The sequence below is a fragment of the Barbus barbus genome (genome assembly GCF_936440315.1).
Source record: "Barbus barbus genome assembly, chromosome: 14".
Lineage (NCBI taxonomy): Eukaryota > Metazoa > Chordata > Actinopteri > Cypriniformes > Cyprinidae > Barbus > Barbus barbus.
Window position 1 is genome coordinate 6,411,071 of NC_136742.1, and position 21,474 is coordinate 6,432,544.

Below are 21,474 nucleotides of genomic sequence, written 5' to 3' on the forward strand. Positions count from 1 at the left end.
TGCCTTATTTAAGACATTCATGAAATCTCACCTGTTTAAAAAGTCACGGACCAGCACTTAAATCCAGTGTCAAGCCCTTCTATGTATCACACCTCTCTCACTATACACACCCTCCTCACACACATTTCTCTCTCCTCAGAAAATAACCACAAACTATTTGAACTGTAGGAACACCCACCCTTCTAGCAGAAAAATAAAATGAGGAAGGGAAGGTATTGGGAGGTTCAGGGGGAGAGAAAGACTGCTGCTGACAGCTGTGGGTTTTGCCGGGCAGGAAGTCGAGCGGGTTGTGTTTTCTCATGACTCACACCCGCAGGCCTCCATTAGTGGAAGCACAATACCAAACAGCTCCACACAGATTAAATATTTCATAACATTGTCAATACACACTTCCGCTCATACATGGATTTGCACATACTGAGTTCCTCTACCAATTCCAAGAAGTCAATTCCATCTGTCTGTTGTTGCAATATATATATATTTCAACTATATATATTTATTTTTTAATTATCATAATCCCTTTTGATTGTCCAGTATTGTCTATGCAAAAGTTATTGTTTCTCCTGTGCACCTGAGTGTTTTTTTGGGGGGGGATTTGGATTATTGATTGCTGCAAACAGGTCCTCTTGCTTCCTTTTTATGGAACCAGCTGTGACAAGATATTGATTATTAATCACTTAAACCACTTTATCTTAGCCCATCTGCTAAACCATCCACCACATTTGTAATTTAACACATTTTAATTGTGTTTGTAGATGAACTGAATCAGGGGCGGAATGGGGCTAAAAAGTGGCCCTGGACTTTCTGGCACAGAGCAGCCCACTACACCTGGTCCGCAACACCATTAACCAACCAGCTCATTATGCACAGAGCAATTTTTAACACCACTTACTAACATAAAAATATAACATAATAAAGAAATATAAATGCTTTCTATTTTTTTTTATTATCATTGACATTAATGAATGACTGGCATACTACTTTACATTAGAATTTGTCTTTCCTGGTATATGGCAAATTTTTGCACAACTCTTTTAAGGACAGTTTAATATCACCCATATGAACCTACTAAAATATCAGTCCATATAACAATGCTCTGCTTTGGTCTGAAAGACTTGGATTGTAGTGCTGAATGTGGACTGTTTTTATGGTGCCTTTCTATTGGTCTAATTTTTGTCCTTTTGCAGGATCTTGACATCTCCTGTAATTGTATTGAATAGAGCTCCAATTGTGTAAAGGAATATAAACATTCTTACATTGATAATATTACAATTTAAAATGACTCTTTTCTATGTGAATACATGGTAAAATGTCATTTATTCCTGTAATGCAAAGCTGAATTTTCAGCATCATTACTCCAGCCTTCAGTGTCCTTCAGAAATCATTATTATATGCTGATTTGCTCCTCAAGAAACATTTCTGATTATAATCAATGTTGAAAACAGTTGTGCTGCCCAATAATTTTGTGGAAAATGTGATACTTTACTATTCAGTCTGGGGTAAGATTAAGAAAATATATATTAATTAATACTTTTATTCAACAAGGTTGCATTAAATTGATTTAAGTGACAGTAAGAGATATATGCTTATTACAAATGATTTATATTTTTGCAAAAAAAGAGAGAAAAGTTTTCAGCACTGGTAATAATAAGAACCATTGTTAATATAGGTGAGCACAAATAATAACTGATAATAATTAAGCAGCAAATCAGCATTAGAATAATTTCTAAAGGATCATGTGACACTGAAGACTGGCGTATACTGAAAATTCAACTTTGATCACAGAAATAAATTACATTTTAAAATATCTTAAATAAAAAACAAATACTTAAATGTAATATTTCATAATAGTGTTTTTACTGTCTTTTTGATCAGATAAATTCAGCCTTCTTTCAAAAGATAAATAAAAAGTATTTTTAAAAAGTATTTCAAACTTTCGACTGCCAGTGTGTATATAAAATAATGCATGTGAACTAATTAGCAAACAATATTTTTTTTTATTATAATATCCTAATCATGGCAATTGCAAACGAAATTAGATTTAGAAGATTTAATGTTCTTGTTTAAGTTTGGGAATAATATTATAGAGTTTTCTGAAAAATTTTCTTAGACGTGAAATTACGGAAGAAAGCCTGGATAGATATGCTATCATTCACTCTTATCTCAAGTCTGCTGAAAACTGCTACGTTAATGTTTCTATGTAGGCCACATTGTGATGAATAACGTAAATAGCATTAAAATGAGAGTAAATTCGAAAAGGCCAGTAGTTTACATCCCTGAAAATTAATGTCTCTCGTTTAATATTTTTTATCGTTGGTGATCGTAATTTTAACTTGGTGAATATTGCTGAATTTTTCTCGTCATATTCAGCTGCATATCTTACTTCAGCTCGCATTCAAATGCCGCGCAGCTCAGCTTCTGTGAACAGTAGGCTAAATCCCGCCTTCTTTGATTTGATTGGCTATTTCAAACATTTTGACATTGACGAGCGCTTTTGAGCCGCTGCACTGAGCCAGAATACGCTATATTAATTATAATGTTCTACTCAAGTGGGACGTTCGGGCCGTTTGTCTAGGCCGATGAACATAGGCTACATACATTTACTATCATTCTTTATATATATTTACGCAATGGGGCCACATTGCACAGCGGCCCACCGGGAAAAGTGCCGGTGCTCCACATGGCCAGTTCCGCCACTGAACTGAATTCTTCTAAGTGCAATGGATTACTGGCAATATTAGCCCATAACAGAATGTGCATGGATCTTCACTTTGAATTTCCATCAAAAATAGTAGACCGTCCAGATATTGATTTCAAGTTACACCAATTCTAATTTCAAAATTGACCTACTATGTGTCATGAACTGTCTACTGAGATCATTTTATTAATTTATTTGTATTTTTTTTAAATCACCATAGACATATATTTTTACTGCCTATAATATCCCACTATCCTGGATGTTTGATTGTGAGACTGTTTTTTTTTTTTTTGCTAAGAAATAAAATGGCGTCTGAAAGTGTAGAAAGTTCCATAGAAAGACGACATTTAGTTAATTAATTATGTTTCATTGTAACGCTGTATCTACTGCAGTTTTACATATTGGTGATTGTTTATCATTCAATAACGTATCTTTTCGAGTGAGCTAAATTCTTTGATGCATTCAAAGTGCACATCTGTTTGGCAACATGATTTACTTTGTTACTTTTTCATCTTGTGACTAATGTATAAATAATATTTTGGTATCTTTTTGTCCTGCAATGAGAGATTTTATATATATATATATATATATATATATATATATATATATATATATATATATATATATATAAAATAGTCACATTCACCTGACTTGCACTTCTGTCTGCAACACATTGATATTACTGGAAGAGAACACACATTCAGGAACCTTTATGTAGCGTATCGGTACTGCAGATAAAACGAACAGGGTGAGAATTGGGGCTGTGTTCTTTAAGAAGCAGTGTCAAGAGGCCCATTGATCAGTTGTGCTTCCAGGTTAAGTGTCAAAGTGGCGATTTCAGCATCCTGATCAAAATACTACCATTCTTTCCCCCAAAGGCAGCTGGAGGCTACATGCTAGGATGATCATATTGCATATGTGCACATCCCTCCCTCACCCATCTTCTTGATGTAAGAAGACCAGGACATTTTCTGTAGATACAGCTCAAGAGAAATCATTTTAAATGAATGCTTCCTCAAATGAATGAATGAATGAATAAATAAAAATATAATAAAATTGAACATTTTCAGCAAGCACTGCTTGGGAAAAAAAATGGATACATAGACATGAAAACTTGTGTTTTATTAACAAAGTTCAGGAAGAACGTTGAGAATTTCATCACTATATTCCCTGGTTGCTCCTTGTGACTTGGTAGGACCCGCCAGTCTCTTTTGCACTGACTCTGAAAAGGGTGCTTTCACACCTGCCTCATTTAGTTCGGTTGAATCGCACTAGAGTTCGCTTTGCCACTTGGTGCGGCTCGTTTGGGCAGGTGAGAAAGCAGCAATCGCACTCGGGTGCGCACCAAAAGAGGACCAAACAAGCGTACCTAGACCTCCTTGAAGAGGTGGTCTCGGCATGCTTTCAAATGAACCCTGGAGCGGTTTGTTTGTGGTGAGAACGCAATCCAACCTCAAACAGACCCAACTGCAAAAAGAACTGTGCATTTTTGGACTAAACCAGCTGCCGTAGTCAGCTGAGCTGTGCATTATGGGATGACAGTTTGCAGTTTAGCATGGCAGGTCGCGGATAAACTTGGGGTGCGGAGCCTCAAAATAGCAGTGCATTTTACTGCTGCATTTTACTCCTGTCTTTGTTTACTTCCGGGAGCACCATTGGAATTTTCCCGCACGATCTTTCTGACCGATCGAAAAGCAGTTTAGGGAATGCGTTCAAAGACACATTTAGCCAACAAGTGAAGCGGATGTTGTCACGTGACTGAATTTTGGTTAGTTTCAGCTGGTTCGGACCAGAGCAAACAGTGTGGTGTGAAAAGGAACCAAAACGGCTAAAAATAGCTACAATGTATAATTTGTTGCCTTTGTTCCGGACCAAATGAACCGAATTACAGATGTGAAAGCACCCTAAGGCTACATTCACATTGTCAGTCCAAATCCAATTATTTGTATATCTGTTTGGAATCTGATCTAAATAATTGACTGTTCACACTGTGTATCACAACTGATTTTGGTGTCCCATGGCACTCTTTCATTGTCCAAAATATCTGCATTGATTTTTTACAACAGATTTGGAAAAATCTTATTTCAATTAGATATGCACAAAAATCGGATTGGACTGACAATCCAAGACTAAAGGCGAAATATGAGGCTAAAGAGTTCTAATGTCTCTGAAGAGAGCTATTTTATTAATCTCAACAGCAGTTGCTTAGCCACAAAAGTAGGATTTTAGCAAGCTAGTTGGTGCAATCTCACACTGTGTAAACACAGCATGCACTTTTCCTTCCTTTTGTCCTCTTGTGTCTCTTGCAACACTGGCCCGTTTAATGGTTCTAACCTTTCTTGTTTTGGCTCCTTAACTTTAAATGGTGCTTATAATAAGAAGAAGGCAATACAGATAATACGGCTGGATGCTAATCTCAGTAAGGATCATCACTAGGCACTGAGATTTTCATACTAACTAAATGGAAAATCCTGATCTTCATCCTCATATGCTTTAGTTCCATCACACAAGAGTCACTTTATTCCTGCTGTGGCTCTTACATGCACATTATGTCTCAAGGATCTGCATTGCAAACTAGAATCACTAGACAGTTAATCTGCCCAAGAAAGAAACAAAGAAAGACTAAGCGAATTTGAGATTCGTTGTGTGCAGTGGGTGTTCAATGACAATATTTTGGTTGGTCCAGACAGGCATTGTAGACGTCTGATAAAAGACTGTTCCTGTCCAATGACACATTAATCTATCTTAAAACTAGCACAGCATGTTGATGGTATCAGTGCAGGAAAACAACCTTGGGGACAAAGAAAGTGGCTTGATGCTTAGCGGCTAATTTCAGTACTTCAGAAACTTGCTTGCCAGTGCTGATTATATTAGCTTTGTTATCATCTGTCACTCAACATAAAAAATTATTTCAGACAAAGTTCACCTGTCGGACACTTCATGTTAATAGTTAGATACAAATACAGGTGTTAAAACAAATTAAACTAAATTAAATCAATAAATATATTTAACTTGAAATTAAAAATGGCAAATTCATTTTATGTATCTTGAACTAAATATAAAGAAAGTCAAATTTAAGATTTAAAGGCGCATTATGTATGAATTTATGGCATCATACCCCTGTTACCCTCGGTTGTCAGTTTTACTTCCATGGAAACCATGGAAATACAGTGTGCTTCCTGAAAAAATGCAGAAGTAGTAGTTTTGTAGCATCTAACAATCTACTCTGTTGTTTATTTTGGACATTCATGATGGTTCACAGTTATTTATTATCATTTGTTGAGGTTCTGTCATCAAAGATAGCCCAGCCTGATCTCATGGCAATCCGTACAAGGTGGCGGATTTGTACGACCTCACTCGTACAAATTCATACGATTTTTGCTAAATCGTACATATTTTACGAGTTGCCAATTCGTATGAATTTGTACGAATGACCTACACATAACCCCGTTCCTATCCTAGCCATCTAGACAAATCATACAAAAGTGAGGTCGTAAGAATTCGTACAAATTAGCCACCTCGTAAAATACATACGAATTGCCATGAGATAGCGTGAAAACATACAGGTGAATCAAATGAGTGTGTGGCATTTCCAAGACGGAAAGATCTTTGTGACAAACTTGGACTGAAGAGAGTTGCCGATCTTGTGTTTTATTAGACAGGTGAGCAACCTTTAGATTTATCTACTGAAAACAAATCATTGTTATGTTGTTTAACATGGTTATTTTAATCTCATATTGTTTGAATCTCTTACATTATAGCATAATGTTTAACACACTTGAATGTATTTTTATGATTGTTTTGACCATATAAACCAGTTCTATGCTAACTCACAATTCGACAAATAAAATCACTTATATTTTTAGCACTTAACATTGTTACTTGTGGCTATTTTACTGGAATTAAATAAAATCATGTAAATTTAAGAGATCAAATGAAACATTAACTCAATTTTAATAAATGACCACATCCACGAACATCATTTCAGTCCCATCAGATTGATTTCCATCTACTGCAGAGGTGAAGATGACAATTCCCATGATTCCACGCTCATTCATTGCATCATTAAGCTATGTCTTTGCTATGTTTTGAATAAGCGACCTCTATAGCAGCAAAACTACACTGTGCATTTAAAACCTTCTAAAACAGGGCTGTCCAAACTCGGTCCTGGAGAGCCGGTGTCTATGGAGCTTATAATATGACAAAACTATTTGAATTTGAATTGTGTAAATTTGAATTATTGACAGTGTCATGTAACAAAACTGAATATTATGTGGCACTTAACATTGTTCTGAATTAGAATTTTTAAAAACTTGAATAATGAACATTTGAAATTTAACACAATTTAATTTTTTTATGGCAGTTTTTTAATAGACATGTATTTTCAAACAGCAGATTTTTTTTTCTGAATTCTTTGGCTGCAAATATCCAGTTTTAAAAAATACATCTTCAAGTTTACCAAGATGAAGAAGAAATTCGGAATATCAAATTCAATATTTAAAATTCAAAGCGCAGAAATTCAGATCGTACAGAAAGTAGGTCAGAGGTCATCCACAGGGAAGAGTAGATGATCTCCGAAAAGTCGAACGAAGCCTTTACTGCGACCGGGAGGGGATATGTTCGATTCACTTAGGCTAGTTTTGTCCTGGCCACAACATATTAACTCGTGGGAGTGTGATAATATGTTGTGGCCACAAGATCATTTTGTCGATCGATTTTGTAATCCTGGAATCGCCACGCGGCTGCCGCTTTCTCTCGTAGTGGAAGTGTTTTGTGGGTCTCGGGGCAGACATTACCATAGTTCAGGGCTTAAAGTTCTCTGGCACCGTGCCGGATCTCCGGCGTGCTGCATTTGGCTGCGGGAAAAAAATTATAAAATTTAAAACAACATAACATAAAATAACATTTAAAAAAAACTTGTTGATATCACTTTCCAGTCCATTAGTTCGTCTACCAATGGTATGAGAACAGCTTTCACTCTCAATCAAACTAACATTACTAGCCAATCAGAATTTGTTGCTCTTATAAACACAAGATGCGCATAATAGTATCCAGTAGCTCAGTCGTAGCCCTGATGAATGGAGAAGCGCGACATATTAAAAAAGCTGCGAGGTGCAATGATCAAAGATGTCCATCTAGGGCATATTTACCATAGACTAAAAAACACGGAACAACTAGAAAGCAGCAGAGTAAACAGCTCAGAGTAATCATGTAATCTCCATAAGAACGATATAATTGCCAGAATATATTTACCGGGGTTTTTGAAAAGGTCCTGTTGACACATTATCTCTTAATGGTAACTTGCTGGTAATTTACCAGTAAAGACTGTATGTGTGAAAGGGGCTAAACTCTTCCTCTGTATATGCTGTGAGAACTGCTTAATGTTCATCTGGGAAAACTGTGTGCATTATCTCAATAGATTTGTATTGTAAATCATTTATAAACCTTTGCCAACGCAGGAGAATACATCAAACAATTTCTAAATATGCCATTTATTGTACATCGCGATTTCAAAATAAAAATTTGAGTTTGCATGTGGCCAAATATAAAAATTTAATGGATTTAAAGATCGTTTGATCACGCTGTAAAGAGAAACGTCACCAGGCTGGTGGTGTCCTCTGCAGGTATTTGTTACAATACATTATGTACTTAAATTAGTTATGTTAATATTATGTATAGGCATATTACATTATGTATTTCATTATGTACATTATGAACAGTGCTGTTCAATAAAGCCATGCAGTTACTTGGTTTTGATATTTTATTCGAGCCAGTTATTGCCTCATCGTTAGTTTATATATAAATAGTAAATAGTCATACTAAAGCCTGGTTTTCACTTAGGCCTGTTTGTGTTACTAAAAATATCAGATTACTCAATTGTCAAAATAATCAGTAGATTACTTGATTACCAAAATAATCATTAGTTACAGCCCTAGATTAGTGAAAATATTTCAAATTACAACTGCACTGTTTGACTTTGTTATTAAAAGACACATATTTTTTTATTGAAAATTACAATACCAACCCCCTGCCCTGCCCTGCCCCGCCCCCGGATTTTTTTTGCTTTAACCCCTGCATAGTTGCATAACGTAACATAACGGAAATTTATTATGTGTTATTTGCTATTTCACGGGACTAGCTATAGCCTAGTTTTCATGTCAGACATAGTTAACAATGACATTTTACACGTACTTGTATTTTTACCTGGCAAACCAACTTGTACACGCATGGATTTTATTTTTATTTTTTTTATATCTCTGTAAAACATTTTTGATGGATCATCCAATGGGAATTCTATTACATTTTAAATGATCTTCATCATGTTTTCAACACTACCTACATGAGCTCAGTGAAATGTTCTATTGGTTGTTAATAATCTGCCCAGTAATTGGTTAATGCAGACAAAAATATTTGTATTTTTATCTCTGGCGGCGCTTGCCACGAAGCGCCGTGGAAGTGGCAGGATTTTGGGTGCACGAGCACCACTTGCGCACGCCAGGAGATGGTCCTCACTGCAGAACACAAGATCCAGGGGGCGTGGTTTGATCTAGATCCAACTCCTCCCACCTTACATACACCTGAACCTACCTGTCTCCACCCCCTAGATGTGGATCCAACCCCGCCCCCTGGATCTTTGTTCTGCAATGAGGAGCTACTGACCGCCAGCGAAACCGCCTACTTTCCTGCTATTCACAATTTGAATAAAAGTTTTAATAAATGAGTTTTGTCTACCTCATGTAAGAGATTTAATGTGGGTGTGATTTGGGTCGGATAACGGGTTGGGTGTTCTGTCGATTACTGCGGGTGCGGGTTTCAAACAGGACCCGTGCAGGACTCTGCCTCCAGATGCTCTTGAGGGAACCACATATTTTTCTTGTGGCCACGAGTATATCCACGCATAAACAAACCTGCGTGACCATAGCAACCTGGGATTATCAGAAATGGATTTATTAATATTAAATTTTGAATGAAGAGATTATTATATTAATTATTACAAATTGTAACATTATTAAATTATTTTAACCATAGGCCTAGGCTACCGGACTGTATTGTCTGTAGATAGCATTCGAATGAAATTTATCATGAATAAATTCCATAAAGTACATAAAATAAAATAGGCCTACAAGAAAACATTTTTATCCATCCCAAGTCCATTAACTGATCGTCTTTTTCCATAACATTTTTTTATTATTATTATTGCTTATATAGCCTACTGTAAATGCCGACATGCCAATAAAGCTTTGATTATGCTACATGACTTACGGGAATTTTTTACTGGAAGTGCAGTTTAAAGGTTGAATTGAACATATATTTAATTTTATTTTGGCTAATTAATAGACTATTATAAACAGTGTTTCGTTGAGGAATTAATAATTTGCGTAGTTTCATTTGTAAATTAAAACACAACACACTCATTGTCACATATGGGTGTAAATACAATCATAAAGTCAAAACTTCATTGGCATAATTGTCAGGCGCTTACAGTATTTGCAAATTAAGGTAGCATATTAATAATACTAGCATAATTATAAAGAACGTTAATTAGGTAAAGCTCTACACGAATTGAAAGAGAAATTAGTATATATAACAATAAATATTAAACTTTAACCCTAACCAGTTAATATAATAATATAATTATAATATTATTATTAGCCTTATAATAATAACATACAAATATTAAATAAAAAAACACGATAAGTTAACGGATTTACAAGACTGTGGGTTGGAGAAAGATATTTTATCCATCTCTGATTCTTCTAGGATTACAAAATCGATCGACAAAAAGATCTCGTGGCCACGACATATTATCACACTCCCACGAGTTAATATGTTGTGGCCAGGACAAAACTAGCCTAAGTGAACCGAACATATCCCCTCCCGGTCGCAGTAAAGGCTTCGTTCGACTTTTCGGAGATCATCTACTCTTCCCTGTGGAAGACCTCTGACCTACTTTCTGTACGATCTGAATTTCTGCGCTTTGAATTTTAAATATTGAATTTAATGTTCCAAATTTTTTCTTCACCTTGAAAACTTGAATCTGTATTTTTTTAAAACTGGATATTTGCAGTCAAAGAATTCAGAACAAAAAAATCTGCTGTTTGAAAATACATGTCTATTAAAAAACTGCCATAAAAAAATCAATTGTGTTAAATTTCAAATGTTCATTATTCAAGTTTTAAAAAATTCTAATTCAGAACAATGTTAAGTGCCACATAATATTCAGTTTTGTTAAATGACACTGTCAATAATTCAAATTTACACAATTCAAATTCAAATAGTTTTGTCATATTATAAGCGCCATAGGTGTCCTGCAGAGTTTAGCTCCAACTTGCCTCAACACACCTGCATGGAAGTTTCTAGTATGCCTAGTAAGAGCTTGATTAGCTGCTTCAGGTGTGATTAGGGTTGGAGCTAAACTCTGCAGGACAGCGGCCCTCCAGGACCGAGTTTGGACAGCCCTGTTCTAAAACATTGTCAGTTGTGATGATCATTATAATTTTGTAGCAGAATAACCTTTCTATACTAAGTTAATAATTATGGCTGTTCATGTTTACATTATATTAAAGGAATAGTTCACCCAAAAATTCAATCATAAACTGATCAGTGAGCTAAAACAAAGATGAAGTTACTTTAATAAAGATATAGAAAATGTAACAGATATTGAGAATATTTTACAACTCATTTGTGTGACACAGAAAGATATCAAACATAAATTGGTTCTTGTGCATCAAGCAGTTACCATATTTATGTGCTCGGTCTATTTGTGTTGTGAAGTTATTTCAAACTTCTTTTTACCTCCAAGCGAAGAGTGAAAAAATAACTTTGCTGTGACTATATCAAGGCCTCGATCCTTGAGTAGACCTATAGTATTTTGCATAATTTAGTTTCTGAAATCAAAATACCTTTTTATGATGTTTGGATATTTTAATGGAAAACAAGACAACAGTACTTGCAGTTTTTTTTAGGTGTAGGCATCACAACTTTCTGGCGAGCCATATAAAAGCTCACCAGAAAGTTGTGATGTGTATGAATTTGTGCGTATGAAAATTTGTGCGTCTGAAAATCTCTTGGATTCTACACAATCTCATAGCGACAGTGAAGAATCTAGAGAGCTGTTGAGTTTCCACACACTCTCATTCTCATTGTAGAGATCTTCTTCTTCTTCTTTGTTGTTTAATGGCGGTCGGCATCCAACGTTAAGGCGCATTACCGCCACCAGGTCATCTAGTTTACATGCCTCTTAGCTAAAACATCTGCAGCTTCGTTCCCTTTAATTCCTATGTGTGCCGGAATCCACATGAATACTATTAGCACATTTAGTGAAGTGAAGTGAAGTGACATTCAGCCAAGTATGGTGACCCATACTCGGAATTCGTGCTCTGCATTTAACCCATCCAACGTGCACACACACAGCAGTGAACACACACACACACACTGTGAACACACACCCGGAGCAGTGGGCAGCCATTTATGCTGCGGCGCCCGGGGAGCAGTTGGGGGTTCGGTGCCTTGCTCAAGGGCACCTCAGTCGTGGTATTGAGGGTGGAGAGAGCGCTGGACATTCACTCCCCCCACCTACAATCCCTGCCGGCCGGAGACTCTAACCCGCAACCTTTGGATCACGAGTCCACGAGTCCCGCAACCTTTGGATCACGAGTCCAACTCTCTAACCATTAGGCCACGATTTACTCTCTGAAGTCTAAATAATATTTCATATATGCAATCCTGCCTGTTCTTTGATGATATCATCTTAATTGAAATCAATGCTGAGCTGGAATCTGAACATATAATTACTTTCTTCATGCCATTTTCCTCTATCCAGTACAGGGTAGCAATTATAGCCATCAACTCTACTGTATATATTGCCAAGTGATCTGTAGTTCTTTTCTTCATTGGAATACCTAATTCTGGTACAAAAACACCAAAACCCGTCTTTCCTGTCTCCAAACTCTTGGAACCATCTGTGTACACTGTAGTATATTCATTATATATTGTCATCATTCTATCTTCTATTATCCCTGACATATTAGCAATATTCCAATAATCCCGGCTACTGTCAAGTAAATCCAAATCAACCAAAACTAAAGGAAATAACCATGGTGGGGTTACTGCTAATGGCGCTGCTTCATTAAATCCTTTATTATGCAATCCCATCTCTTTAGCCACTTCCATACTATCCCATCCAAAAAAAATGTCTTTCCCATATTCCCAACTTGGGATAAGAACTTTTTTTAATGGATTCTTATTTACTGACTGACCTTGTATATTTATCCAGTAATTCATCGTGAGTTGCTTCCTCCTTAACTGTAAAGGTATTTCCCCCATTTCCACATGAAGTGCTGAAACTGGAGTAGTTTTATAAGCTCTACTACATATCCTTAATGCTTGGGCTTGAATAAGTTCTATTTTTTTCAGAACAGGCTTAGAAGCTCTTCCATATATGAAACACCCATAGTCTAAAACTGATCGAATCAATGCTACATATATATTTCTTAACCCATTTCTACTAGCTCCCCAATCAGTTCCAGACAGACATCTCGTTAAATTTAATACCTTTTTGCATTTGTTGACTATCTGATTAATATGATCATTCCAAGTTAATCTTGTGTCAAGCCACATCCCCAAAAATGACTTTACCTGCTCCAGTCTCTGCCCATACATTTTAATTTCTATATCACTTTCCTCGTAAACAATACAGTTTTTGTCTTTTCAACCGATAATTTAAAACCCCATGAATATGACCATTCCTCCACCAAATTTACAGCTTCCTGTATCCTTTGCTTAACATGTTCAACATTCCTTCCTTTCTTCCAAAGAGCTCCGTCATCTGCAAATAACGATCGCCCTATTCGTTGTAGAGATGCTTTTAATAATAATTTATGAGTTACAGAATTGTTCCTCAAGGCATCAGCACGGTGACACCTTCACCTGTTTTAGGCTCACATTAGCTAAAGCTCCCTAACAATACTGGGAAAGTGAGAAATACGCACATTTGTGAATGTGGCAGCTAGGGTAAGTATTCTATCTGCTTTTGGCCCCGGTTGAGATGTGATTGGTGAACCAATGAGGTGTAAGCAGCCATACTATTTAAGGATTCTTATTTTGAGGGGTCTGGTGGTGTCCTGTTGATTCTGGGTTCTCCTCTTCCTGGCGGTCCCCTTTCCGTTCCTGTTTGCGGTCAGGTAGGATAAGACGCCATTGACTGTGAATTGCTGTGAATGGTTCGAAGCTAATCTGTGCTATTTATAGGCTGGTGGCATCGGCATTGCAGCAAGTTTGTGGCGGAGTGCGCGCACACGTATGTTTGGTGATTGTATTAAATTTTTCGATCGCTTGCGGGGGTGGTATTTATTGTGTGTTGCTCACAGTAATGGTGACAAAAGCGCTATCCGGTACATTGAGTCACTACACTTGTTGGAGTAACCATATAGCTTTGCGTTGGTCTTCGTTCAACCCTAACCGTAATGACTTTCTTTTTATTTATTTTTTTTATTTTTTTGTAAATGGGATTTAGTAGCTTTAGTTTAATGCTTTGGTTTTTAGGTCAAATGTAAAGGGGGAATGGAACATCACAATCTCTAAGCCGATCCCTTGCTGAAGACGCTACATGTGATGCCACTCCTGTTTTGCTTATGGCTATTTTTTGGTTTTGTTTATTTGGATTACGGACCTTGGTACTTCATTGCTTGCTGCTTTGCGGGTCGTTTTGGCTGATATCTCTAACTTGGTGTCTCTGCTAGGCTATTTATCTGTTTTATTGCTTTAAAGTATAAGAGCTTAATTTTATATATACAGTATATATATATATATAGCGCTTTTCGCTGTATTCTTTTGTAGTTTGGATTTCTTTTGTAAACCTTTCTTTTGTGCTAATTTACTTTGTCATTTTTTTTGGCTATTTTTGGTTGGTTTATTTTGCTGTTTTATTATTGTTCATTTATTGCTATGCTATTGTCAAGAGTTTATCATTTTTATGTAATTTACTGCTTTGTTGTTCTGGTGCCATTCAGGCACTGCTATCCGCTTCTGCTGCATCTTGTGTCGTTAGGAGCACTGAGTACTGGAGTCACTACATCCAGTGTCTGTAAACTTAGTGTGATTTGTTTTTCATTCTTATTCATTGTAATTTTCTTTTTTGTAATGTTTGGTTACAAGAAAGAGGCTTAGCAGGGGAGGCTAGCCGCTTTCTTTCGGTGGTGTGTTTCACAGGGTGCCGTGTGTCAAGTCAATATTATTTGTCTAGCGCTTTTAACCATGCAAATTGTGTCAAAGCAGCTTTACATCGGCTTGATCTAAAGCTGGGTGGCTTTATATCCGCTTTACAGGATTTAGACGGGGAAATAGTTTGTCGAAATAGTGTCATTCTCCACTGGCCAGACAAAATCAGCAGTTTAAATCTAGGCTAAAGCAGAATCAGATTGTGCAAAGGACTCATCTGGTCCCTGTGGTCTTGTCCTGATGGCCGTCTTGGAGACAGGGTCTTCATTGGGGATCAGTCTCCGGGGCTCATCTAGGTTTCCTGGCTGTAGAGGTCATCTCTAGGTGCTGATCCACCATCTGATCTGGATAAGGACTGAGATTGCAGCGGACGTGAAGGACTATAATGCGATAAGAGCTCACTCAAATACTGAGGTGCCAAACCATTCAGGGCCTTATAGGTAATTAGCAAGATCTTAAAATGTATAAGTTGTTTAATAGGGAGCCAGTGCAGTGTTGACAGAACTGGGCTAATGTAGTCATACTTCCTGGTTCTAATAAGAACTCTAGCTGCTGGAGTTTGTTTATTAAACGTGCAGCGCAACATTGAGAGCATAGGTCGTAATTTAGTTATATTTTTAAGATGGAAAAATGCAGTTTTACAAATGCTAGAAACATGTTTTTCGAAGGAAAGATTACTATCAAAAAGTATGCCTAGGTTCCTAGCTGATGACGAAGAATTTACAGAGTAGCCGTCAACACCTCTGTTTTTTCAGAATTTAGCAGTAAGAAATTGCTAGTCATCCAGTTTTTGATATCACCTACACATTGCGTTAGTTTTGCAAATTGGTAAGTTTCATCAGGTCGCGAATAAATATACAGCTGTATCATCAGCATAACAGTGAAAGCTAACACCATGTTTGATATCTCCCAAAGGTAACATGTTAAGCATGAAAAGTAAGGGGCCAAGTACTGAGCCTTGAGGTACTCCATACTGCACTTGTGATTGGTATGATACCTCTTCATTTACTGACACAAATTGATGGTGGTCAGATAAGTAAGATTTGAACCATGCCAGTGCACTTCCTCTAATGCCAACATAATTTTGCCAAAAACAGGATCTATTACTACTGGAAGCACCTCTTTTAGGAGATTAGATGGAACAGGGTCTAAAATATAAGTTGGTTTAGATGATTTAACAAAGTTATACAATTGTTCATTTCCAATAGAAGAGAATGAGTGGAATTGTTCCTCAGGGGATCTATAGTGCACTATATGTGTGTCTATAACAAAAAGTAACGATAAGAATACCGTCAAAGAACTGGATCGATAAGCAGTATCGGTAAGAGTAGTAATACCTTTAAAACCTTAACGATACACATCCCTACTGCTTCCTGACCTGGGCCCCAGTTAGTCAAGTACGAACACTAAGACTATGCCATATTTCTAGAGAGAAGAGAAGCACCACCCCAGGAGGGATGACCATCTCATTTCAGTAGGTCAGGTCTGCCCCAAAAATTCTTCCAATTGTCTATGAAACCTATGTTATTCTGCGGTCACCACTTAGACATCTAGCCATTGAGTGATGACAGTCTGCTATGTACCTCATCACCCCAGTAAGCAAGGAGCGGACCAGAGCATATTACGGTGTCTGATATCGTACTTGCAAGTTCACACACCTCTTTAACATTATATTTAGTGATCTACTAAAGTCGAACATCATTAGTGCCGACGTGAATAACAATCTTACTGAATTTACGTTTAGCATTAGCCAGCACTTTTAAATTTGCCACGATGTCAGGTGCTCTGGCTCCCGGTAAACACTGGACTATGGTGGCTGATGTCTCTATTTTCACGTTCCGTACAATAGAATCACCAATAACTAGAGCATTTTCATCACGTTTCTCAGTGGGTGCGTCACTGAGTGAGTAAAACCTGTTTGTTTTGATCGGAACGGAAGAGCGGTGTTTTGCCCTGCTGCACAGGCTCTACCTGAACCGATAAAATGTACCTGAGGTTGTCGCATCTAAAGCAGTATCTACAGCCCTCACATTCTTACTGTCCTCAACTAAAGTTTGGATGTGTGTCTCTAATTCTGAAGTCTTCTGTCAACCTAACTATTTCCCTGCATTTATCACATGTAAATCCCTTGTCGCCGACAGAGAGAGATAAACTGTACATGTGGAAAACATTGCAAACAACAATAGCAGGAGAAGAAGCCATTACTCACTGTGATTGAAGAATGATTTGCTTACCACTGTTGTGTGAACTCGTGAAAAACGTAGCGTGGAAAAAAAACAATAATAGGCGCGAATGGAACCGAGTAACAAGCTAAAAAGCAAACTATCAAATTAGTTAGATTAGTTTGATAGATAATACCAGAAATATGGTGGGAATTAAGTAATATATTATCACTTTAAACGACAAGTGTCTATCAAAGTAAGATACACAGAGCTACAATCGCAAACCTGTCAGCAGCATGACAGACAGAAGCAATCGATCAGTGTGTGTTGGTACGATCTCCTTTACAGTGTGTGTTTGTGGTGTGAATTTAGGTGGGTTCAGACGACCTTCCGAGTTGCAGCCGTCCTGCCTTGTTCCCGCTAAGCCTGGCCCTGGAGAACTAGCTCAATATTGTTGTGTGTTTCCTTGGGAGAGAATTTTATTGACGCTCTTATAATAAAGTGTATTTTTGTATTGATACCACATCTCACTACATTATTTCTTTGCCCTCATTTGGTAAAACGTACCTGTGTGTCCTTTTTGGGAGTATTTCCCTAGTGCTCCACCATTAAACTAATTGTGATTTAGGGTCTCTTAGACCTATGTGAGTGCCACATCTACACTCTTACACCTCATTAAGAGCAATGCAGTCATGTTTCCATTAATGTTAGCACTGTGTCTGTTGAGCTGTCAGCCAGCTGTTATGTAGCTTTCTATAACTTAATGCAGTGAAGGCTCTAAAGATAGTTAATAGCAACCTGTGTGTATCTCAAGCCATACCTTTGTGATTTATTTTTTTATTATTTTTTTATTATTCATTATAGTCACATAATCATTGATTTAATCATTTAATTTATTCTTAATTAAATAATAAATAATTACGTCTCACTTATTCCTTTTCATTATTCCTTTTATTTGCTCGCTCATGTAATGCTTTTAATTGTTGCTTAATCTTATGATTGTGGTTTCAAGAGATCCATTTCTCTATTTTAAGGTGTAGAATTACGAGATAAAGCAATTTTCCATCGCTTATACTTTGGTGTAATGACACTTGTTGAACTTGTGCTGGTCAGACAAAGACCAGATAAAGTAGGGATGATGTTCGGACAAAGCATACAAAGCAACATTAAAACATACGTAATAAGATAAATAAACCCTGCGCTTTTTTACCATCAGTTTTTCTTCTGCTTTCTGGATCTGACTTTAGCTAACACAAGCTGATGCACACAATAAACTAAAAGTCATTTCAACTGCCAACCAAAGTCTGAACAGCACAGACTAATTTATTCCAACATTACAATATGGACTGTATGATACTCCAGATGCATAGTAAATGGCTTGTTTTCTTTTGCAGCGCTAAACTACAGTAGCTGACGTAAGCTTTTGGATTAATTAAACTTCAAAGTGAAATGAAAAGAACATTGTCTAGACCTTTTTTTTTTTTGCTGCAGGAGTTGGCCTAATAGGTATTACACTGGTCTGGGAGCAGAGAAACTTTAGACTTCATGTCTAATCATTTCATGCCCTCGGGTCATACTACACCGAGCAGCAGACTCTTTATAAGAGAACACTCGACCTGGGATACGTGAGAAAAATACTAAAGGCACAGCACTTTGGATGCAATGTTTTGAAATCTTTTCATTTGTGTCAGTTCATTTCGACAGCTGTGCATTGGCCAGACTGCAAGGCTTAACTTTGGAGAATTCAAAGGACATGCCGTACTGATGGGCCACTCCTTTTCAAGTTCATAAGCCTGACGTGTAGCGTCTGCGTAGGCTCATCGATGGTTGATTACACTTGGTTTTAAGAGACCCTTTTAGCCTTTTGACATTTGCATATAAATTACTGACCTAGCCTTACCGTTTACATTTATATGGGTGCTAAATTGCCAATGGTTTTCCCCCACTATCAAAAAGATGCTAAGCAGATCACCTCTCTGGTCTCCCTATCAAACTTCAAACACATTCTGAAGAGGAGTGAATTAGAGCCCTGCACGGGCCTTTAAATTTAGGCCCTAGCCAGGCCCTGGCCCGAGACGCTCAGGCCCTAGCCCAGGCCACGTCTGACAGCTTATCAGAATTACTGGTCCGAGTCCGACCCGAGCCCGTCTTTTTTTCCCCCTTCTCCTAAAAGAGTTTATACTACTGTTTCGGCTATTAAAATAGTTCAGTTTTGTGTGTAATGGCAAAATTATTATATTTTGTTTCGTTTTTTTAAGTTAATTTAGAAAAACCTTTGGAGCATTTTTGTTCGTTAAATAGACTTTTTGTTTTTTTAAAGTAACCAGTCAGCTGCATGATCATAGCCTATGTTTGATAAATTTAGCCTTCTCATATAGCTATCATCACGACTTGCCTAAAATAAAATCTATAGATATACTAAAACAGTTCAAGTATATAACAATGTTTACACGTTAAACCTGCGCTATAATAATAATGTGCGCTAGCCTATATCTCAGTTTGTGCGGAGAGTGGAAGCTAAAGCGCGCTCTGCAGGACATGGAGGCACCAGCTTTGGATTTTTTTTCAGTGGAAACAAATTAAAATAGCCTACGCCATTTTTTTATTTTTTGATAAAGGTAATACATCATTCAGACCTGTAAAGGGCCTACTTGTATTTGTGTGCACTCACAATACTAACAAAAGGTAGTTCTTTTATAAAACAAAGAAAACAAACATGATGTGCTTTCTGCGTCTTGAACAGGAGCGCTTCACAAAAATGAACTGAAGCTGAGCGAATACATGCCTCACAGACATGATAAATATATCTATAGAAAGATTTAAATTTATTACTTAACGAAATAAAAAAAATCGAAAACAAAAACTCTTATTATAATCCTAATCATAATCAATAAAGATTAATTTCTCTCTAAAGGCAAGTCTAATGAGGAGACGGCGAGTCAGGATCAGCAGCTTCATCCTTGCGACACAGACTCAGAAAACATTCGTTTATTAGTAAATAATTCAAATATCTCACACACAATTTGCACACACAAAGACATTTTCTTTATTTAGGCCATAATTAAGCAGTTATAAATGTATCTGGTATATGCATGTGTCATATGTATATTCCCCTATTATATTAACCTAGTAACAACCCTTTACTTGTATTAGTTACACTTTAAACGCCTATATTCAAGTGTATTAGTGTATCTCTACTTTAATATCTTCTATAGGTTACTTTCTTGGTTTCAAAATGATCTTTTTATTCCTCGAACAATGATGTACACTGTTATCATGAAATGCATCATACAATTTTTACTATGCTTTGAAGTAAAACTGCACCAACTCTCCAGTCCAGCAATAAAACAAAGAACGTTTCTCCCGCTCAAAATTCATGCCTCTAATTGGCCACTCCACCCAAAAAGTGTGTGAACTATGAACTATCAAAAGTTCCGAACTCCGACTAATCGGGGCTCAAAACTTTTCTTCTTGAGACAGACACGCTCCAAACTCTCCTCTTGAGTTTAACCTTCTGGCAGTTTTACTCTCAAGTAACTTTGTGGACTTGCTGTGGACTTTCCTATCTTCAGAAGAACCAGAAGAAAATCTTCCTAAAGAAATCAAGAACCTCTTGTCTACCGCATCAAGACTCTTATTCAGCAACAAATCACAACTATTTAGATGTGTGTTTAAGCTTGAACCCCTTTTTAAGGTGAATTGTGACTATGATAATTCTCATTTAGGTTGTGGTTAATTGATGTGAAATACTGCCATTCTTTTGCTCTTCTCTCTTTTCCTTACTTTCCTTCATTCAGTATATATCTATCGACATGGATCAGCATAACTGTCTTTGATTTTTATGTAAATGACACCGAGACTAGTGACGTTTGGTTTTCAGGGTTTTATCTGCCATCAAATTTCTCCACTTTGAATATGTCTTACCAATTTTTACAGCTGTCATGTGTGATAGATTTTGCATTCTTGAAGGACACTGTGGAAATAGGTTGCTGTTTGTTGAAAGTGAGAAACTGAATCCTTTCACAAAGGGCTGGAAGGCCATAAGTATTGATGATTACTTCAGTGAAGTAATTTGCCAGTTCAGCCTGGTAAAGGTAAATATTCTGTCTTTTATGTGTTGTAGGTACAAAAAATACTGGGTTTTTCTTATTCACATTCTCTGGGTTGGTAGATGCACTGGTTATAGCGCTTAATTAAACATGGAAAAAGTCAGATTTCAATGATATGTCACCGTTAAGTGCAATGCATTGCAGAGTGAGTACACCATAGTGGCTTGGGCTTCATGGATCTTAATTAGCTGATATTACTTATTTCTTTCTCCAGAGTAATGTTTTCTGCAGAAAAGTGTGGAACTAGGAAAAAATACAAATAATGCAACAAATGGATTGAAGTAGC